Source organism: Cyanistes caeruleus, chromosome 6, assembly GCF_971803275.1.
Source record: "Cyanistes caeruleus chromosome 6, bCyaCae1.hap1.1, whole genome shotgun sequence".
In the NCBI taxonomy this organism is placed as follows: domain Eukaryota; kingdom Metazoa; phylum Chordata; class Aves; order Passeriformes; family Paridae; genus Cyanistes; species Cyanistes caeruleus.
Window position 1 is genome coordinate 3,403,719 of NC_141706.1, and position 12,090 is coordinate 3,415,808.

Here is a 12,090-nt window from a genome sequence, read left to right on the forward strand (position 1 = left end):
CAAACAGCTTCTCTGTTATTTTTATTGTAATTGTTATTTATGGGATATTCTTTCTCCCTATAAACCCTGGAGATCTTCTACTTTCCATTGCCCATTTTTGCTCTATTTCTACTACTTATCTTTGTCATAAAAAGACATCAAATCTCATTTGATGCCTCTGCTTAAACACCTTGTTTGGGCATCGTGTAATCCTGGGGATATAAAATCCTTACCCAGTTCCAAATAAGTTCTTTACTGTCAGTGTTTTGTAAAGTCAGATTCTCATGGCTGATCTTTCTTTCTTTCTTTCTTCCCCTGATAATTTTTCATTGCTGTACAGGCCAATAGCAGCAGGAGAGAGATATCAGTGCAGCCTGGAAACTGTGGACACTGTCCTGAGAATAGTGAAATAGGGAACTGACTCAGCATGAGAAGGTTATAGAATCTGAACCCCCTCTACCCAGGAAATATAAACACTTGGCCACTCTATAGATGAGACTTTAGTATGACTCTTCAGGTAATTTTTAAATTTAAAAGCTGATGTTTGTTTTACTTTGTGATGACATTAGTGCTATCATTGTTTGTCCCTGAATTTAGTGTCTCTGCATTTAATGTATCTGCATTTAGTGTATATCACTGAAGGAGTTTCACTTTGGAGGTTCCTGTTTTGTGAACCCCAGAAGACTGGCAGCTGCTGAATTATCAAACCAGACAGGATCATGATGCACAGAAATGTCAATTTACCAACAATTTCAGGTGGTTAAGAGTAAATTACCTTTGAAAATAAGGGAAGGCAAAGGCACTCAGGTACCTGATTTTATCTCTGTGCCACTCTGAAGTGGCAGAAGTTTGTCCATTACCATGTAGTGCCTCCCATGCACATATCAACCTCACTGACATCTTGTTCATTCAAGGCTGGGAAGAAAAGTCGTGCTTCACATTTTTGCCCACACAGATTCCTGGAGGGGTGATTCCTGTTGTGTTTGAATCCTACTAGCAGGCTTATCCTGTGGAATACAGACAAGCTTGACCTTCAGAACAGTTCTCCAGCCAGCCTTGAGGGATGCTGTAAGCATGACCTTAAAAGATGGACAAAATTTTTCTTTATCACATTCTTTGGTTCAGGCAGCTGTAATCTCCCTAAATTTGCCTTTAGGCATCTACTGGCTCTTATAATTCAGTGCCAAACCATCTCTTAAGTTTCACCTTATGTCATCTTTCATTATAATCTAAATCAGCTGCCACTTCTTTTCCCAGTACCACGCTGCTCAGGAGGAAACCAAACCACCTTTACTTGGTGTGGCATAGCTAAACTGTGAACATCCTTTTGTTCTTGTGTGACAAACAACTTGTAATACTTGCTTATATGGCAAATAACATTTAACATCTATCTAATAACTAAATAAATTAATACTCCACCAAACTAGGTCATGGTACAGACTTAGACTAGATTTGGGAATGCAAATTAGAGCTCCCTCCTCCCAGACTTAAGCACATTCTGAAACTTCTTTGGAAACATGCTAATTCAAAACCTTACAGATGACAGTCAGTCCATCTTTTTACTCCCTGCTGTTGAGATTTTGAGATCTATTTTCCAATGTTAGTAGACATATTTTTTGACCATTAAATTAAGTTAAATTGATCTTGTGACTGCCTCATAATGACAAGATCGCTGTTTTCTTATGGTCAGAAGTGGAATTCATGGACAAGTCACAGGAAGGTGTGATTCAAGATGTGTTGTTCATGTGAATTCTGAAGTACATCACCCTCATTGCTGCAGTCTCAAATGACTTGAAACCTGTACTGAGGGCAGGACCAAGAGTCAGTCAAGCCATCCTAAATGCTGAGTGGACAGGCTGTCCTATACAGTCAAACATTCTTTTCACACAAATGGGGGTTATTTACATAAGCAATGTCCATAAGAAAAATGTCCTCAAAAATTTGTTCATGAAGTAAAAGGAACTTCAATGTATGAGTGAGTGATTCTTATCCATGTTGTCCTTGTAGACAGGAGATTATTTCAAGCTCTTTTGTGAGATCCCCTACAATTTTTCAGGAATATTTCTTTTCAGAAAATAAATTCCAAAATTTATTTACTAGAACCCACATGCTTTCTCAATGAATAATAAATCAATAATAACAAACTTTTCCCAATTATTAATGCCAAGGACTGGGAAATACATGGAATTGTTCATGTCACTTCTGCATTTCCTGATCCAGCATTATCCCATTTAGCTGTGGCAGGTAAATGGATGATTTTCACCCATCTGTACCCTACCTGGCAGTTCTGAAAAGCCTGAGACTCCTCAGCCAGTGTCAGCAAAGTCACTTGATGCTGTGATCAGTGGCAGTGGGAATGTTTAGGTTTTTAGCAGAAGATTTTAACAAGTCCATACCAAGTGCACATGCCAAATTCCACAGCAACCATAGAATAACTTCCTGACAACTGCAAGGGCACAATTGTGCTGTTTAAAAAGTGGAGATAAGGCAAAATTCATAAATTCTGCAAGGAGCAGGAAGGGCTCTGGAGAAGAGAGCAGAAAAATGGAACTACACCTGTGTTACCAAGCTGTCCAGTGCCAGGAAAACAGATGTGTGGAAGGAAGCACTTATTAATACAGAGGATCTTACCATCCACACTATACACATTTTAAAAGACAATGCTCACAGCTATCTCTGGTCTGTACTTTGGACTTATGAAAGGGCTTTGGATAACATCCATTGCTTTAGTTTCATCCAAATGGTATCAGTTTGCATGCTTTGAAACTGCTCTGTGATATGAATCAAAGTCCATTAAGTGGAAGCATTGGGTTCCTCACCTAAAACTTGCAGTCTTTGCTTGGACTAGTGTAGATACATCCCCATGGAAGAAAACAAACCACAGCTGTTCAAGTGCAAATTTGAAATTCCCTTTCCTGTTGCAAAGTAAGTTTGGTTACAAAAGCCTTACTGGATTAATGATTTATGAATTCACATTCTCCGCCCTGGTAAGTTACAGTAGCTGTTCTGAATTCAATAAAGTTTCCTAATTTACATTCACTGAGGATCTAATCCATGGACAGTCACTAAAGATATTTAACTGGGAAACTAAGCCATGGTTTAATGACAGGATTTGTTTTGGTTTTTTTTGAAATTGATTTCTAGTATCAATGCTGATTAGAAGGTTATTTTTTTGGTCTTAGGATTTTGAAGTGCTATGAAAAGCTCAGACATTTTTACTTTAGTGGATTTAGAGACATTTATTAACATAATCAACACATCCTTTATATTTTATAATAAAGTAGCCTCATGATATAAAGACCTGTGAATTGAAACCAATTTTTCAAAAGAACTGTCAAGCATCTAATGTAATCCAACTGTAATAACAGCAGTGTGAAGCTTACATTTTCAAAATTATGTGTATAGACACATTCCATTAACATTAATGGCAGTTACAAGGCTAAGGATCAAATTTTTCCTGAGTTAATCCTCTAACTCCCACTGATTTTAGTGATCTTAGATTACTGAATAATTTTTAAAGGCCCTAAGTTTTTAAATATATCCAGCTCAGACTGGATTTTTATCAGTCCAATGATTGTTTATTGGCACAGTTTTGATTTGTAGCTGGATACTGATTACACATTGGCGTGTAATATGTAACAATCTTCTTTTAGGGTTTAATTTTATTATCTGCAGTGGCAGTACACCATTTAGAGGACATTTTCTAGTGTCTGGAAAAAGAAGAAAACTAAGAGTTGAAATGAAATAAAAATATAATTTATACCATGTGGTGTCAGATGTGGAACTCAAACAACGTACAAAAGGTTCAGACTTAATTTTTCTGAAGCAGAAGAAATGAGAGGCATTTCATTTTTGCAGGTGAGAAGTGAAATGCTCCTCTCTGCTCGCTGATAGAGGCATGCTAAGGTGAATTTTAATTATGACTAAATTGTGGTATTACTCTTTCATACCCTGAACATCTGTTCCCTTCAGGAGCGATGATTTATGCAGGCTATCACTGCAGACAGCTTGCTACAGCTTATGTCACGGTTAGTAGGAAGCTGGTGGTAGTATTTCAGAAAATACCAGCATCTAAGTGGAGACAGGCCAGTTGTGTGTATTTTTAAGGTAGTAGAGAAAGGGGAGCATGATGGGCTTGTTTTCAGTTTTGAAACCAAATATTCACCTTACTTTTTTAGGATTTTTTTTTCTTTTTCCTTTCTGATCATCTGTCATTGATGAAGAAAGTGTCTTGGATATTGAATGGCCTGGTTCTTCATAGTGGTGTCAAGCAAAAGAAGAACCAAACCTGTCATTGTCCTGTGCATGTAGAAAATTACTGTGAATACCTCTGTTAGAATTTTAGTGTTTAAGAACTGTACAGGGTACAATAACTATGAGAATACTGCTCCACAAAATCAAATTGAAAAGGTAACCTCTGTTTATTAGCATCTTTGAATCAATGATCTCGAAAATACATTCATTTTTACTGTGGTTGCATTGCTTTTGTATAGTTACAGGTTGTGATTTAAGAAAAGAAAGAAAAAGAAACTAAATTTTAAAGCCTTGGTATTCAATAAAGCAGGGGTTTATGTATGTTCAGGTGATGGAAGGGAAATTTCACTTCCTTACTCCCTCTTTTCTGAAATCCCTTTGCTATTTAACCTGCTTGTCTTTGCCTAGTGGTCACTTTGCTTCTAATAATGCCTATTTCTTCTCCTAACTCTGTGTGTGCTAATTAATAACATGTAATCTGAGGATTTATAGCCAAGGAAAATAATTTCTAAGATTACCTGAAGCGAGGTTTATATGTGCTAGCAAGTATAGTCAATTTTGATTCGGTTGGATATTATAAATATGAAGTAGTTAAAGTGCTTGTCTTAAAAGATATGACACTGTAACTATTTCCTGAAGTTCTTCTATATAAAATAATATTTTTTTCCTCTATAAAGCATTTTAACACTTGTTAGGCACTTGAGTAGGTTTTAGCAGAATTTACATGCTGTCTTTGTTTTCAGGTAGGTATAGAAGGGCCGGAGTATTTATCCCAAAACAAGTATGACATATAGGCTTTATAATACCTCATGTCTATTATTAATATTGTGATATGCTTGAAACAAGTTTTTAAAAATAAATTTTAACTGCTGTTCAAACCTAGAGTTGATTAACAACATGGAATCCTTTGCAAAGATTTGGACGACACATCAAGAATTTTGAATGCCTGGAATATTCAGTGTTCTCAGAATACTCAGCCCCCCTCTGAATTATGTAATCCAGGTTTGGGTTGGTTTTTTTTTTAAGATTCTAGGACAATACCATCATTGTTGGTCCCTTCCAAATGAACTGTTCTATTTATTCACTATAGTTTTCACTGAAATATTACCCAGGAAAACTGTATAACTACATCTGGCACAGTTAATGGAAAGTCATTTGTCTGTCAGTTTTCTGATGTTGCCTTTGATAGAGATCATCCCATATTTTGTAATATAAAATTAATTGTATTGCTGTCCATATTGGTGCTAATATCAAGATATTGCATGCAAATGTGAAGAATAACTCTTCAGCAGTAAATGTTCTTAGAACCTCTTGTCTAACTAGAACATTCACAATTCCTTCAGCATGATGAGGAAAATCAAACCACACAGACCAAGCTTGTCTGTACACTGGAGCAAAAAAAGTTCAGCAGTAATTCTGAACATCACAATATCAATTAATAAGATTATGAAATTATAATATAATTAATAATATTAATATAAATTAATATTTGGGATTGTTTTCCACAGAGATGTCTTGACCTAGAACATTAATTATTAAACTGATATTCATGATTCTTCATAGATATTAATTTGATTTCCCTATTAAACTGTCCTTAACCCATGAATCTTCTGGCTTCCACCCTTCCCATTTTCTCCCCTGTTCCACTGCTGGGGTTCCAGTGAGCAGCTGCCTGGGGCTGGGCTACTAGCTGGGGTTAAACCACAACAAAAACTCAGCACATTTAAAATAAACTGCAAATTGGTGTCACAGGTATTAATGCAATAGTAATTATAAAACAGAAATATGGCTAAATTTTCAAAATGGCATTTCATCCAGTCAAGTAATTTAAAAAGAAAAATTATTTCTTGCCTGTAAATTAAAAACAAAGCAAGATTTCCATAAAAATCACAATGCTGTATCAGCCTGGATTTTCACATAGTCCAATATCCTGTCTTGAAGTGGATGTCTAAAGAAAAGTGGAAGAATAAAGTCAGTATATGTTGATAATTTCCTAGCACACTGCTCTGATCTGGAACAACACCAGTTATGGTGCAGTCAAATCACCAACATACCAGAAGCAGAGCATTTTCTTTTCCCTTGAATACAAATATTATTTGTTCTTTTAGACATTATTCCTTCCCTTGGCAGTGTCATTGACTCAGCATGATTTAAAAGAAACTATTAAAACATGGGGGGTTTCAATAAGAAAACACTCAGCAGATTGTTGCTACAGTGTGAAAAGTGAGTTCATTTCTCTGTCATCCCTAAATATTTCTTTTCAGACTTTTACCCAGTCATGAAAAAGTGGCCCAGCTATGCAGAGGTGTGTGAGTCCATCAAATCTGGTGGTAGCTCGGCAGGGAAGTCTGAGGCATGACTGAAGGGTGTTTGATTCTCTGTGTTCTGAAACCCTGAAAAAAAGGATGGCTTTCTCACTTCACTTGTGCTAAATCTGTGTCACTGAAGGAATGGGGAAAAAGATGCACTGAACAATTGCTCTCTCTGTCTCAGCTTTCAAAAAAACAGATTTACCAGTTTTCTTCCCATCTCTACTTAGTCAACTCCACATCCACCACACAGCAATCAGAAACTGATCTATAGCAAAGAAGATTCAGAATTAATTGAAGGAATTTTCATGCTGAAAATGCCTATCCTTATGCAGTTAAAACTGAGTGTTAAGTATGTTTACAACATTTGAAAGAGACAAGACATGGTGATTTTTTTTTTCTTATTTGTTTTATATTTGAAAATAAGTGTATGAAACATTTTTTCTGTCTCAACAAAGTCCAGGAAATTTCTAAAATACTGTTCAGTTTAAACTTGAACCTGGTTCTTCCAAATCTATTTTAGATAGTCATTTTCAGTTGGGCAACTGCCTAGAAAATTAAGGAACCTTTGGTTGTAAAGGACTGGAAACTACAACTGTTGGAGGACCTTGTCCCCATTGTCAGAAATTGTAATATATTTGCATGTTTTCCTATCTTCTATTCTCTCTTGCAAAGAAAGGGATTCTGAGTTAAAGTTGGCTCTGAAACATGGCATTTGGGCCTAAATATGCCAAATAAGTGCAGAAATGGGAAAATGGAGGGGAATATATGGAATTTTTGCTTAGGTGATATGCTGCACCTTCAAAAGAGTTCCATGACTGTGAGTGTTAGAACAGCATTGAAGATATTGTAACTACAACACATTGAAATTAAAATTGAAGTTAAAATTGAAAAAAAAAAGGAAAGAACCCCACAAAATTTTGTTGATGGTGTATTCTCTTTGTCTTGTTTTAAATTCTCTTTGGACAGGCAGCATCTCTCCTAAGTTTGGTGTGCAGTGTCAGTTGTGGAATGTGTATTCTACTGTGGCAGGAGATGCATTTTTCACAACTGAACATGTCTTATTGAGCATGGGATTTTTGAAAAGGTTTTCTCCTTTAAAAATTAACAAGATTTGTAAAAATTTTTCTTCTCTGTGTTTTCTATGAGCACCTTGAAAAAGACAGCTTAGGATATTCCCTTGCCTGACCTGAAACAGGAATGTTGGCTGAATAACATCATTAGTATTTTCCTCTTGCCTCTTCTTTTCAACAGCTCCGTGAACAATGAATTTCTCCTGGTCAAAGTATTGCCATTTCTGTCATCAAAAAGTAACTTGTACACTCTCTTTCTTAGGCTTTCTTTCAAAGAATGACAGGTAATTTCAGCAGCATCACTTCAGTGACAGTTTCTGCTTTAATCACAGAACTCCTATAGTGATGATTCATCTCCTTCATAATTTTGCATTGGCTGAATACTATTGCACAATATAAAACAGCTATTGTATATATTCTCAAGTATTATGATTTCTGCTCAAGCTGGAGGGAAGTAAGCCAAATATTCAATAATCAATTATTTCAAAGTAAGTGTAGCAAGAAAATAGTATTTAAAAGAATGCTATCAAGAAATGCAAGTTTTAAATTGACTGAGCTGTATGATTTATGTTGTTCAATCTGCAAACCTGGTTCAGCATGAAATCTCAGGGGTGGGAGGATTCTCCCTAAAACAATAGCTGTGATGCATGACTAGGAAAAAGCAGAACAATGTGGGCATGGACAGTAAACATAATTTAGAATTTTACTGTGGTGTTCCCTGTTGTGAGAGTGTACAGCGGGCCAAAACATTATTATGTTGGGGATGTGCTATTCTGAACTTTTCTGAAGGTGAGTTTCTATCTTTTCCAGCCAAGTTTAAAGTTAAAAATAACTTTTCATTAAAAGCTATTAGGATGAAACATTTAATAATAATCAATGCATTTGGGTGTTTAATGGGGATCAGCAGCTAAGCAATTGTGGCCTCCCTAGAGTTTAGCATGTCATTTTATTCAAATTCTCTAGTCAAAGTATACTGCCAGAATAAAAATGAAAAGAAATAGGGTAAAGAAAACCCCCTCTCTCTCTCTGCAGAACCCAGTGAAATTCAAATGTAGGCCACACACTTCCCACTGCTCGGGAGTTTCTTGCTGAAGTCACAAAGTTCTAAGACACTGCTGCATTATATTGTTTTTCTACCATCAACATCTGTGGTCAATGACTACACATAAAAACATCTAGCACAAGTCATCTTTCTGCTTGGCTAAACAGTTAGATTTGACAGCAGTTTTATTTTTATGTCTTGCTTATAAAGTCTTTTGAAGAAGATCTTTCTGCTGCATGTATGTGTACGACATCTGAGATTTAGATTAATTTTCCACAAGCATTTAAAGTTCTTCTTTTGAGTGCATATTATTTCATTTGGTAAAATACACAAAGCATTTTGCTACACCTGCAATTACCTTCACACCCCCTGCTCCTCCTCACCCCCAAAGATGACTTGGAATATGCAATTTCTTGCATTTCTAATCAATTTGTATCTCTAGAATGCTGAATTTGAAAATGTGTAAAGTCCTTGCTGAAATTCTGCATTTTATGTAGAGTGAACATTGCTTTGACAGGTATTTGTTGTCTTAGTGGTAAATGGGTTTTTTGTCAGTGTTTAGGGTTTTTTCTATGGCTTTTTTGATTGTCTTAATGTTAAAGAACTAGGTTTTAATAATTTCTGGTAACACCTTTCCTTTTTTTAAAGGTTTCAGATGATTGCACACTGAGGATGAATCTTCTCCAGTGAGACACTAACACAAGGTATTTGGAGAAAAAATTTGCAATAGCATAGGTGGTAAAGCAGAGTTTGTAGGACAGGAATTCTGTTTACTACATTGATGACTTAGAATGAAAATTGAATCTAGACTATTTTAAAAAATAATTTGTGTGGGTTGGTACCCTTAATTTGAACTAAAAGTGACAAATAAATAATCAGTAAATAAACTTGTGATTAAAGTTATTGCTTTATGTTACTCTAGCATTTTAATATTTGCATAGTTTTAATCCATTTTCAGGGATTTTGTAGATATTGCTTTAGTATGAAAGCTTTTTCTTACAGTTTCTATGGGATAACACACACAGTTTCTCTCTTCCACCCCTGTATATGGTCTATAAGACATCATTCCAACTCTGTTTAAGAAGGCTAACAATTATTTCTCTGAGCTTTCCTTAATGGTTATTTTTAGCAAATAGCTATATCCTTGTACTATGAACTTAATTAGGCATTAAAAAATATATCCCTATGACTGTTTTTCCCTTATTCATGAATATCTCCCTTTATGACACCAAAGATTTTTGGTACAAGGTTTTAAATAAATAAATTCAATATTTTCAGACTTTAGAACTGCCTGTGTCTGTAAATAATCCTCCTATCATGGAAGAAATATATGTGGAAGAAGTAGGATTTGTAAATCAATAACAGGAGTCTTTTATTGCTTAGGTTTTCCACCTCAGGAAATGTCTTTGTAAGCAGTCTGCTTTTTTCTCTTCTAATCCTAACCATTTTCAGAGAAGCAAAGCAGATTTCAGTTCAGCTATGAGTAGAGTTTTCCAAGGCTTTTTGACTGTCCTCATAAGCCAGATAACATTCCCTGGCCACTTTTTAGGAAGAGAGATGGCTGCCCTAATTACCAGCATTTTCTTGCTATTTCAAAGTTTACAGCTACTTTCAGATCAAAGATATTAGATAAATATGTTCTTGGTTATTAAAAGAAATGTATGGAATGCTTATTAAAATATTTATTATAAGAAGATAATAACATCCTCAGCTAAATATTCCCCCAAACTGTCCGAGGAGAAACTGGACTGTCAGTATTGTAAAAAGAACCCACTGATATGTTCATTGCCTTCCTGCTCCATGTGATGAAAATATTTCTGTCTTCAATGTCATTTTCAATTTATGTATTATATACAGAATATATGTATTAGTATAGTTATTTATAGGTATATAGATATATAGATATATAGATATATAGATATTATAGATGACTACTGTTAGACTGCATTATTACATATATTATATATTATATATTATAATAGAAATATTATATATTAAATAATTTCATTAAAATTTGATCCTTAAATAAAACTAAATATTCCACTCAGTTCTACTCACCTGTAAAATTCTCCATTGGAAAGAACAACAGAATCTATTGAATTTATACTGAATGTGCCTACCTTATACTGCTTATAAAGCAGTAAAAAAGCACATTCTGAGCAGGAAAAATATTTAATTTTTTTAAAAAAAAAAGTTTGAATTAATATGGCAAGTATGTAGCTGCTGACACCATGGGTTATAACCAGCAGAACACTGAAACTGCATTAAGTTCCATTACAGTGCACTTTTCCTTGACTCAGTAAATTAAAATACAAAAAAAAATAAATTCATGACATCAAACTTTCCTCTTTCTCCTGTCTGGCAGTACATGTATCTGGTTGAACAGAAAACACCACCTCTGCTTTTTTGTAATTTTTTAGAATAGTATCTGGGGTTATTTGTTTTGAGATCTAAATATATCCCTTCATAGGTAGTTTAGGTTTTTTGAACTGTAGTTCACTAGGAGTGATACTTTTGCCTGAATGAAATTCATATACATAAGGTTAGAGTTGTGAAGAATAATTTTCTGCAGTAGCTTCTCCTTAAGTTAAACATGTACTGAGCTAGGCAATATGTATTGTTCTTGTAAGTCTTAAGGAACTTCTGCATATTTGAATAAATGCTGGAGAAGGAATGCATAAATAGGAGGGGAGGAATCCCATAAAGCTCAACAAAGGGAAATGCCAAGGGCTGCAGCTGGATGTCCATAATCCAACCCACAAGTACAGGCTGGGGTGGCAGGGAATAATGAACATGCATTCTGATTTTTCCCTGTAGAATTCAATGGGTGGATAAGAAGCAATGGACAAAAACTGAAGTGTGAAAAATTCTGCTTCAGCAGAAAAAAGAAAAAAGAAAAAAAAGTTTACAGTGAGTTGTTCTAATGCTGAATTTTGTCCAAAGACATTTTGGAGTCTCATGGTTGGAGGCATTCAAAATACACTGCAAAAAACCCTGACCAATGGTCTTGCTTGACCCTTCTTGGAGCAGGGATTCATGAAAAATCTCTGGAAATCCCTCCCAACCTCAGCCATTCTGTGACCCTGTGGAGTCAACAGGTGAGCTGCACTAAGCTATAGCAGAATTATCTGTTTTCAGGAATTCTAAGCATAGAGGGGCTGAGGAAGCCTTCTTGGCCTCTCACTGCCTGGCTGCTGCAATTGCTTCTGTACAGATTTCTGTGCATGATTCAGCACTGAATGTTTTGAAAACAGAGATGAGCATCTGGAGGTGGGTCAGTATTTAAAAATGGAAATACCCAGGAAAATTATAAGTTTTTAATAAAAGACTTTCTAGACTTGATAAGCATCTTCCAGTTGTGGCACAGCTCCTTGCATAAGCGTGGGAAAGCTTCCCAATAACAATTATGAGCCAAAAAAGTCATCATAAGTCC

The 12,090-nt window shown here is 35.4% G+C and overlaps 1 protein-coding gene across 10 annotated transcripts in view; it reads left to right on the top strand.

Annotated features, from left to right (window-relative positions):
* The window catches only part of DCDC1 (doublecortin domain containing 1), a 75,087-nt gene that overhangs the window by 23,908 nt on the left and 39,089 nt on the right, over positions 1 to 12,090 (top strand). For 6 of the 10 annotated variants that reach the window (XR_015288694.1, XR_015288689.1, XR_015288690.1 and 3 more), the window contains exons 5-6: positions 320 to 496; positions 9,306 to 9,361. The gene's annotated coding sequence lies outside the window, so the exon portion shown is untranslated. Of the gene's footprint in view, positions 1 to 319; positions 497 to 3,632; positions 3,707 to 9,305; positions 9,362 to 11,474; positions 11,568 to 12,090 lie in introns of those variants that run through there. The other 4 variants (XR_015288692.1, XR_015288691.1, XR_015288693.1 and 1 more) reach the window with 4 other exon arrangements.